Consider the following 11,083-nt stretch of genomic DNA (forward strand, 5'->3'; position numbering starts at 1 on the left):
CAAATAGCTATAGCCTACCCTGATCTCTCTCCAGAATTCTCATCCCTCACTTTCAATCAACAAGTATTTATTTAATGCCTATGTTCCAGGAACAGTGCTAGGTGTGGGAGATGAGGACAAAGAAAAAACAGTCCCTCCTCACAAGGGGCTCACATTCTAATGGGAGAGACAAATGCATGTAAAAATATTTATAGTAAAAATATAAAGCTAGTGGATAGAGCACCGGCCCTGGATTCAGGAGTACCTGAGTTCAAATCAGATTTGAACTCAGGTCCCCCTGAATCCAGGGCTGGTGCTTTATCCACTGTGTCACCTAACTGCCCCCAGTTGCTAATTATTATTGATTCTAGTTCTACCACATCTCTTAAATCTATCAGCTTCTCTGCACTCGCATAGCCTCTACCTTACTTCAGACTCTCTCTCCTCAACTCCTACATCCACACCTATCTTTTGGACAACTAGAACTCAATATCGAGTAAATATCTAAAACTCAATATGTCCAAAAAAGAACCCATCTTTCCCCTCAAATTCTCCCTCTCCAAATTTCCCTGTTAACAATGAGGGTATCGTCATCCTCCCTAGGCTCACGATCTTGATGTCATCCTCAACTCCTCACTCAAACTCATCCCACACATCCCATCTGTTGATAAGTTCTGTTATTTCTACCTTCACAACATCTCTAGTACATGCCCCCTTTTCTCCATTCACACAACCCTCACCCAGACTATCAGAAAAGCCATCTGGTTGATTTCCCTGCCTCAAGTGAAGATTCTGACCATGTTACCCCTCTTACTCAATAAGTTCCAGTGGCTCTTTATTGTCTCCATGACCTGGTCTCTACTTCCTACCTTGCTAATCTTACACTCTATTTCCTTTCAGATCCAGCAACGCTGACCTTCTTGCTGTTCCATGTGCACAACACCATCTCTCTGAGTCTTTTCACTGGCTGCCCTCCATCCCTGGAATATTCTTCTCTGCTTCTACCTCCCAGTTTCCTTCAGAATTCAGCTCAAAAGTCACCTTCTGAAGGATCCCTTTCCCTTTCTCTACACATTCTCCACCCTCCTCTAATGTAATCCTCTGAACCCTTTTATTTATTATATATTACATACTACCCAATAAACAGATTATACTGTACATATTTTGTATGTACATAATTACTTGCACCTTGTCTCCCCCTTTAGAAGCTCTTTGAAGTCATCTGCCATGTTTTTGCTCTTTCTTTGTATCCTTGAACTTAACTCAGTACCATGGCACATAGTAGGTGCTTAATAATTTGTTGTTGGCTTACTGACTGACTACTACAAAAGCCTTCTGTTTAATCTTCTTGCTTCCAGTCCATCCTCCATAAAGGTTCCAAATAGGTGTTCTCTAAACAAAGATCACATCTCCAATCCATCCTCCATATAGTTTCCCAATAGGCATTCTCTAAACAAAGATCTGACCGTACTTCTCTCTAACTCAACAATCTCCAATGGATTCCTACTGTCTCTAGGATAGAATACAAAATCTTGGCCTGGCATTGTAGAATCTCCACAATCTGGCTCCCACCCACCCTGCAATTTGACTTCCTATTCCTCCCATTCACACATCCTCTTTTACAATCAAAATGGCCTATTAATTAAGCTCCACACGTGAAATTCAACGTCCTGCCTTTTGCAGAGTTCCAATGTCTAGAACACACTAGTATCTCAGAATCTGTAACTTCCATCAAAGCATAGCTCCTACGCAGAGCTTTTCCTGATTCCTAATGATTTCCTGATTTCCTAATACTCCCTTTTGAAATTACTTCTAATAACATTGTACTTATTTATCTCTGCATATAACATATAAGATCCTCATAGGGGCCCCGTTCTACCCCAAAAGAAGGTAAGCTCTTTAAAGTTAGGGGTGGTTTCATTTTTGTCCTTGTGCCCCTGGCACAATGCCTGATGCATAAATATTTATTAAAATGAATTTGAGGGGCCATCTAGGTGGCACAGTGGATAAAGCACCAGCCCTGGATTCAGGAGGACCTGAGTTCAAATATGACCTCAGACACTTGACACTTACTAGCTGTGTGACCCCGGGCAAGTCACTTAACCCTTATTGCCCCACAAAAAAAGAATAATAATTTGAACACTAACTTGGGCAAAGAGGCAAAGATGAGGCCAAGGGGCATAGAAAAGTGGAGGAGAGATTTGTCCCTGAAGTCAGTGAATGATTTTCTCTAAGGATCTCAAAGCTTTTTCAGAGGCCTGCGTCTTCCTCTGCTGAGAAGAAAAAGAACAGAGTGTAACATCCTCAGAAACAAAATTTTTTTCACTCTCAGAAATTCAAGTTCTCAGCTCCAGCTGGAATGGACCACCTATTTACATTGTAGGTGAACCGTGTAGGGAGAGGTGGACCGCAGCCAACATTTAACAAGCCAAGAGGAAAAAGGCTTTATGGCAACAGACTGGCTGTTCTGATTATCCTGTTTGCGAACAAACTATGTTGATTTCAACCTTCATTGTCCCAAAAGAATTCAGCTTGAGAAGTAAAGCACAGAACTCTGCCACAAGCCATCCATATCCAAGGGGTCCCATCTGAAAGAATGTTGAGATGCAGTAAAATGTGAAGATGTAAAAGGCACTGACTGTGGGCACCTACCCCAGACCCTTGCAAAGGGACAATCAAATCGAGTTGGGAGGCAAGGGTGAATGCAGACTGACTCATAAAGCCGAGGTCAGGAAGCATTAGAAACGCTCAAATTGTTATGTGTGATAAAAAGGAGGTCAATGGAAAGAATGATGGATTGGGGAAAAGGAGAAGAAGCATTTATTAAATGCCTACTGTGTGCCAGGCACTGTGCTACGCATGTTACAATATCATCTCATTTGATCCCAACGACAACCCTGTGAGGTTGGTGCTATTGTTATTTGGGAGTCGGAAGACCTGGGTTTGACACCTGGTTTTGTCACTTACTATCATGGGCAAGTCACTTAGTTCCTTTGGGCCTTAGTTTCTTCCTCAGTCGAAGAGAGGATTTGATGAGCTTGACGATCCCTTCCAGCTCAAACTCTAAGGTCCTCTGCCCTATAGTACAGGTCCTTTCCTGTCTCTCCTGCCCCAGGAAGCCCCTTTACATGCCCTTAGTTTGAGGCTTAACCAGGGCCAGGTACCTTGTGTCCAGACTTGGCATGCCTCTCCAGGTACCCAAGACAAGCATACAAAAGCAGTGCAGGTAACCTCCCAGGATGGGGATCTAAAGCACTGGATCAAATTTCTATTGGTAGGGGGCAGCTAGGTGGTACAGGGGATAAAGCACCGGCCCTGGATTCAGGAGGACCCGAGTTCAAACCTGGCCTCAGACACTTGACATGTACTAGCTGTGGGACCCTGGGCAAGTCACTTAACCCTCATTGCCCTGCAAAAAAAAAAAAAAAAAGATGAAAAAGAAGAAGAAAAAAATTCTCTTGGTGCTGGATATTGTAGTACCCTAAGATCCATGGAAAGATGCAAACCTGATGTCTTGTCTCATTGAGGATTGGACAAATACCCAGTTATCCACTAGAGCAGTATAACCTGGAGTGGGGGATGGGGCACTGGAAATAATATTACCACCAGAACAATAATTACTACCAACAAAAAAGACCTGATGTGTCTAGAGCACTTTCCATTCATCATATCCCATTTGATATTCAGCAAAATGCTATGTATTTGGCAAGACATCTAAGCTTCTAGAAGGCTAACTGGTTTTGGTTTTTGTAGTCCCAGTGCCAAGTACAATGCCTTGCACAGGCAAGCCCTTAACAAATGAGTGCCGATTTAAAGCCCATTATCATCATTTTTACAGATGGGAAAACCAAGGCTCAGAGAATAATTTGCCCAGTAATTTACCTTGCTCAGAAAATAAAGTTGTGTGGGTAGTACTAAAACCAGATCTTCATCTGGTGTTCTTTGTAGTACAACACATAGCAGGAGGGGGGAAAGGTTCTTCCAACAGGGTCAGAGAGAAAAGATGGGATGCTAGGAGGCAAAGCTGTGTTTCAGGAGTCCTCACCATAGCAGAACTCTGCAAATTCTTCAGGTTTAGGACACTGTTTCTCTGCTCTGAAACCTGAGATCAAGAGTTCAAAGTGGGTGAATTTGAATTCTGCATCTGCACTGGACTGTGGAGATCCGTTTAATTAGTAACTAAACTGCCTCCCTCCACAACCTAGGCTTCTCTTGAAATTTAAGTGAAAAGATCTGGAAGGCCTTTACAGACTCTGCCTCCTCCTTTTACTGATAGGAAAGCAGATTCAGCCCTTACACTAGCATCTCGTACTCAATCTCTCCACAGCTTCCCCAGGAGGAAAAGGAAGGCTGGGTACTCATCCAGTTCTGCTCCGTAGCATGAATGGACCAACTCCACCCACTTCCAAAAGCTAAGGGGAGAGATACTGCACTCACGTGCACAAGCCCCCAGTGCATACACAGGAAGGAACCCACCCAGAAAGAAAACTGGGGGCCTAGTAGGTATCTAAGAGGACTCCTGCAAGGCTTGCTGAGATTCTCCACTAGTAAAGAAGAAACAGATGAGCATAGAAGTCAGGACATTGCTATTTCCATCCAAGAGAATAGCTATAGTTGAAGGAAATGATCAGAAGGTTGGGGAAGAAGAATGTAGAGCAACTATGGTCAGCCCAGGTTCAAATGTGCCTTCAGTCACTTACTAGCTGTGTGACCCTGAGCAAGTCACTTAACCCTGTTTGCCTCAGTTTCTTTATCTGTCAAATGAACTGGAGAAGGAAATGGCAAACCCCTCCAGTACCTTTGCCAAGAAAATTCCAAATGGGGTCATGAAGAGTCAGATACGGGGCGGCTAGGTGGCGCAGTGGATAGAGCACCAGCCCTGGAGTCAGGAGTACCTGAGTTCAAATCCGGCCTCAGACACTTAACACTTACTAGCTGTGTGACCCTGGGCAAGTCACTTGACCCCAACTGCCTCGCTAAAAAAAAATTAAAAAAAAAAAAAAGATGAAGAGTCAGATACAACTAAACAAGAACTATGTAGAGCAATCAGTCAATCAATCAATCAATCAATCAATCAATCAACAAGTACTTAGTATCTAAGAGTTGGGAATATAAATACAAAGAATGAAACAATCACAATGGCCTTACATTCTATTGGGAGAGACAAGTACATATGAATATATATAGCATACAAAGTTAATAAATATACATATAAATGCACATACAAGTAGTTCAATACAAGATCATTTGGGAGAGAGGGCTCTGTCAGGTGGAAAAGGATCAGAAAAGGTTTCATGGGGGCAGCTAGGTGGCGCAGTGGATAGAGCACTGGCCTTGGAGTCAGGAGGACCTGAGTTCTGTAAAAAAAAATAATTATTCACTAGCTAATCTAACCTGGAAAAATTTATAAATTGGACTTATGAAAAATTATGATTATATGAAAAATTATAAACTTAGAGAAATTATAATTGGGCCATAAGTCCCTTCGTGGTCGCCATTAAAATGTGGAAATATTTTGATTTACTGGCCAATTTGAGGGGCTAATCTGACTGGAGGACTAATCTGGGAACTGTTGACTAACTGGCTATCTGACTGCTATTAATTTAATGTGGGCCGTTTATAAAGTTCCACCACACTGCTCCACTCCTAAAATGATAAGCAAAATATTAAGAAGCCTCTTAACTAAATAATCAAAGCAGAGTTTATTTATGAGACACCATTTAAAATTAAGAATACAGGGAAATAAAATGTACAACCTGACTGCATTACAGTGCGTCTCTTTCCCACCTGCTGTGCCTCGAACTTTTTTAATACAATAAGGGTCTTAGCTGCAAGAGGCCTTAGGGCACTTAGGTCATTTATTCTAACTCTGAGCCCCTTTCACTTTGTAAATCCCCTTGCTTCTAACTTTCCTCTCCTCCTTACTGCCACCGCTGAACCCCTGTGTTTCTCTCTCACCGACCTTCTGTTTGTCTGCTCCGTCAGTCTGCCCTTCGGCCTCTCTTTTCCCTGCTCCTAGTCCTCGTCTTCTCCTGCATCCTTGTAGCCCTGTCTCTAGTCTTGTCCCCTGAGTCTAACTCCCAGGTCTATATATACCTTTTCTTCCCTCCACTCAAATCTGCGCCCCCACAGACCAAGCTAATCCACCAGCCAGGGCTGTGGCTGGTGGTGGGGTGGGTGCGCTTCAGCCTCCACGTGCCTCAGCACAGGCTATCTAGGATCTTTCGGATAGCTCCGCTCAGGTTGGAGGGAACTGGGGGCTTTTTTTTTCCCCAGTTGTCTGACCTGGCGTCTTGTATAGCCCACAGGGCTTTTGGGCTCAGCTGAAGCAGAGGGGGAGGGGCACCAGCCCCTCCCACACAGAAGAGACCCTGAGGGCCTAAGGCTTTCCAATCTCAGCCCAAAGGTAGGGTTCCCAAATCAAAATAAATTTCCACAGTTCAAATGCAGTCTCAGACACTTGACATTTACTAGCTGTGTGACCCTGGGCAAGTCACTTAACCCTCATTCCCTCCCCCCCAAAAAAAAAGATGTCCAACAGACAGATGGTGATATAAACTGGATATCAAGAATGAGTTAAGGAGTGGATAAGGATATTTGATAATTATCTGCATAAAAATGATAAGTAAATACATGGGAGCCTATAAGAACAGCAAGCAAAAACAGAATACAGAAAAACAAAAGAGGGCTCAGGATGGAGTTTGGGGAGATAACCACCATTAATGGGCACAATCTGGATGAAGATCCAGAAAAGGTCTGACAGATAGGAAAATCAGGTACAAGCAGCATCATGAAAAGAAAGAAAGAAAAGAGGAGGAGAAGAGGGTGATTGTGTCAAAGGCTACAGAGAAGTCAAAAAGAATAAGAAATGAGAAGAGGCCATAAGATGTGTTAAGAAATCATTGATAACTTTGGAGAAAGCAATTTCCATTGAGTGATAAGGCTGGAAATCAGACTGCAGAGGGTTTAGAATAGAATGAGGGAAGAAATGGAGGCATCAATTGCAAAGATCTTTCTTAAGGAGTTTAGCCACAAAAGGGAAGAGACATCTAGGTTGACAGCTAGTAGAGGCAACAGGATCAAGTGAGGGGTTTTTAAGGACAAGGGGAACTTGGGTGTGTCTGAAGAAAGCAAGGAAGCAGCCAGTAGGTAAAGAGAAACTGAAGATTAGTCTGGGAGAGAGACAGAGACAGAGAGAGGAAGAAAGGGAGGGAAAGAAGGAGGGAGAATGAGCAATCTGCTGGAGAAGATGAGATGAAACAGAATGGGATCAGTGGTGCATGTTGAGGGGTCTGTCTTGGCAAGAAGGGCCATTTCTTTGTGTGAGACATGGGCAAAGGAGGAGATAGTGACGTGATATAAGGGGTGAAGGGGGAGCCCTCAGTGAATGGCTTCATTTTTTTCAATGAAGCATGAGGCGAGGTCCTCAGAAGTAAAATAAGGGGATGTCATGGGAGGCGTGAGGAAACATAAAAAGATGTGAAATAACTGATGTGGTAAGTGTGAATTTATTAGAAGAACTTTAAAGGATTGCATTGCTGCAGTGGGGGCCCCCGCTAAGATTATGCAACATAAACTGGTAGTGAACATAGTCTGCACGGTTTCATTATTTTCTCCAGCTTTGTTCAACATGTGCATAATAATGAAGGCGGTGCGGGGCAACTAGGTGACACAGTGGATAGAGCACCGGCCCTGGAGTCAGGAGGACATGAATTCAAATCCAGCCTCAGACACGTGACACTAGCTGTGTGACCCTGGGCAAGTCACTTGACCCCAACTGCCTCACAAAAAAAAAAATAATAATAATGATAATGAAGGCGGTGGATGAGGAAACCATCCAAGGCTGGGATTTGGCAAGGCCTGACTGGCAATAGGATAAGGACACAATGGACTCAAGTGGAAAGGACAGTGTAAAGTTGAACAGGTTCATCAAAGGGTCAAGATAAGGAAGAGAGGAGGCTGTAACCACTGTGTGGACTGACAGTCTCAGATATAACTGAGAAATGGAGTGATAGTTAATTAATGAAACAAGAATTTCTTATCACCTATGCACCAGGTACCATGTTAGAGGCTTGGGATACAAAGAAAAATATCAAGCAGCCCCTTTTCTAGGACCTTAAAATATACAAAATAGATACAAATGCAGGGGCAGCTAGGTGGTACAGTGGATAAAGCACTGGCACTGGATTCAGAAGGACCTGAGTTCAAATCCGGCCTCAGACACTTGACACTAGCTATGTGACCCTGGGCAAGTCACTTAACCCTCATTGTCCTCCAAAAAAAAAAAAGATAGATACAAATGCAAAATAATTCCCTCCAACTCTGCAGCCCCCTTTTCCCATTATTGAGTTCCTCTTGGAACCTTCATTTTGAGGAGAGGCCCAGTCCATTTATCATCACCATCCAGGCTTTGCCACCATGCCTTCATAGTACCTTTCTCCCCTCCCTCCCAACTCTTCAACTCCCTTTTTCATGCTGTCCTCCCCCATTAGAATGTAAGCTCTTTGAGAGCTAGCTTTCTTTTTGTTTGTATTTGTATCTCCAATGTTTGGCACAGTGCCTGGCAAATATAAAGTACATAATAATAATAAATCCTTGTTGACATATAACTATTACACAAAACACTCTTTACAGAAATAAAGGAAAACAAATAATTGGAGGGATATTCAATCTTCATGGTTGGTCCATGCCAATAAAATATAAATGATGAAACCATCTAAATTAATTACCTAAATTAATGTACACATTTAGTACTACACCAAACTACTAATGTGATACTTTACAGAATTAAACAACATAACAACAAAATTCAACTGGAGGAGGGTGCAGCTAGGTGGCACAGTGGATAGAGCACCAGCCCTGGAGTCAGGAGTACCTGAGTTCAAATCCAGCCTCAGACACTTGACACTTACTAGCTGTGTGACCCTGGGCAAGTCACTTAACCCCAAATTGCCTCACCAAAAAAAAAAAAAATTCAATTGGAGGAACAATAGGTCTAGATTCACAAGGGAAATAAATGGAGAAAAAAAGTAGGAGAGAGCATAGCATTTCTTGACCTCAAAGTATAACATAAAGCAGAAATCACAAAAAATGATTGGTACTATTTTCTATTTTGATTAAAAAGTAGGAAAGCAGTTTAGTAGAAAAGACTAAATAAGCAAGAATTAGAAGCAATTAAAAACAATGGACCATGTTTAATAAAGCCAGAACATAGCAATGGCTACACAACCTGAATTTTAAAAAAGGTCACTTTAAAAAAATAGGGGAGAACAGAAGGATTTACCTTTCATAATTATGACTAGGTCAAGTGTTCTCAACCAAACAAGGGCTAGAGATCATCATAAAAGACAAAATAGACCATCTTGATTACATAAAATTTAAAATTTTGTTCACATAAACAAAATCAGTGCAGATGAAATAAAAAAGAAAACTTTCAAAATAGGAAAAATCTTTGCATCCAGTATTATTGACAAAAATTATTCTATCAAGGATATGTATATAAATATCAGAGCAGTAATAATAAGTTTTTATATAGTTCTTTAAAGTTTGTAAAAGCATTTTAAATAAGTTATATCATTTGATCTTTACAGCCTTGTGATACAGGTGCTTTATTAGCTCTGTTTTACAAATGAAGAAATTGAAGCAGAGAGAGGCTAAGTAACCTGTTGCCCGTAGTCCAAGTGGCAAGGCAGGATTTATACTTAGGTCCTCCTGACCCCAAGTTCAGTACTCTACCTACTATGCCAACCAATCCCCAATAAGTATGTGTTCAAAGGATATAAATAAACACTAGTCACAGGAAAACATGATCAAAACAAATCACTATTAATCACCCTCATTGCCCTGCAAAAGAAAAAAAAACAAAGAAATTAAGTGACTAGTCCATGGTCACACAACTGGTAAATGTCTGAGGAAAGATTTGAACCCAGGTCTTCTTGACTTCAAACCTAATGCCTTTCCCTCTACACTATGCTGCCTTTCACCCCTGTAATCCTTGAGGGATTTTTGGGGGGATGGGCGGGGCAATGAGGGTTAAGTGACTTGCCCAAGGTCACACAGCTAGTAAATGTCAAGTGTGTGAGGCCAGATTTGAATGCAAGTCCTCCTGAATCCAGGGCCAGTGTTTTATCTACTGCTCCACCTAGCTGCCCCCACCCCTATAATCCTAATACTGTGCATACATACCCTCCAAAGTTTAAAAAAGCAGAAAGAAATGGAAGGAGGGAGAGAAAGAGAGAGAGAGAGAGAGAGAGAGAGAGAGAGAGAGAGAGAGAGAGAGAGAGAGAGAGAGAGAGAGGCTGCTGATGGATTCAAATCTTTCTACACTTAGGTCTGGTCATTAGGCTGCAAGGCTGGCTGGGTTACTTATTAACTCAGATGATCTGTAAAAATGGCCCAAGAGAGATAATTAAAGACTATCATGCGCTAATTGATATCCTACTGCAGTTTAGTGCTTTAGACAAAGGTTGAGAAGCAGAATGATCTCATTTGCTCTGGAGACTGTCTGTCTTACTCAGACCTGGAACTTTGGACAAGGGTGTCTCAACTCAGGCTCCATTGCTAACACTACTTCTCACCTACTGAGGCTTCTATTCACTCCCCCTTTCAAATGACTGAGTTTATGAACTTACAAAATGGGGTATATAAATGAGATCTCATCACCTTCAGTAGTCACCAAGAGCCCCAGGGTCTGCTGAGCTTTTAAAGGAGTGAGGGGGAGGATTTCTTGGACAGCCTATCATAGGCCAGATTGTACACACTTGAGGAAGTCTTTGGCATTTCTGGGATAATTAAACCACTATCCTTTTCCAGAGAAGAGAGGATAAAGCTGCTTGCAGTGCTTGGTAGAACATCTCTCTGTTTACTTTTTTGTTTTGTTTTTGTTTTTGTTTTTTGCAGGACAATGAGGGTTAAGTGACTTGCCCAGGGTCACACAGCTAGTAAGTGTCAAGTGTCTGATGCCAGTGTTTTATCCACTGCGCCACCTAGCTGCCCCTCTGTTTACTTCTGTAAGCAAAATCCTGACTAGGATTCTGAGTTTGGGGCCTGTTCCGGAGTTCCTGGAAACATAATGAAACATAAGGTCACAAAAAATAGCCAGAGA

Source organism: Dromiciops gliroides, chromosome 3 (genome assembly GCF_019393635.1).
Source record: "Dromiciops gliroides isolate mDroGli1 chromosome 3, mDroGli1.pri, whole genome shotgun sequence".
NCBI lineage: Eukaryota > Metazoa > Chordata > Mammalia > Microbiotheria > Microbiotheriidae > Dromiciops > Dromiciops gliroides.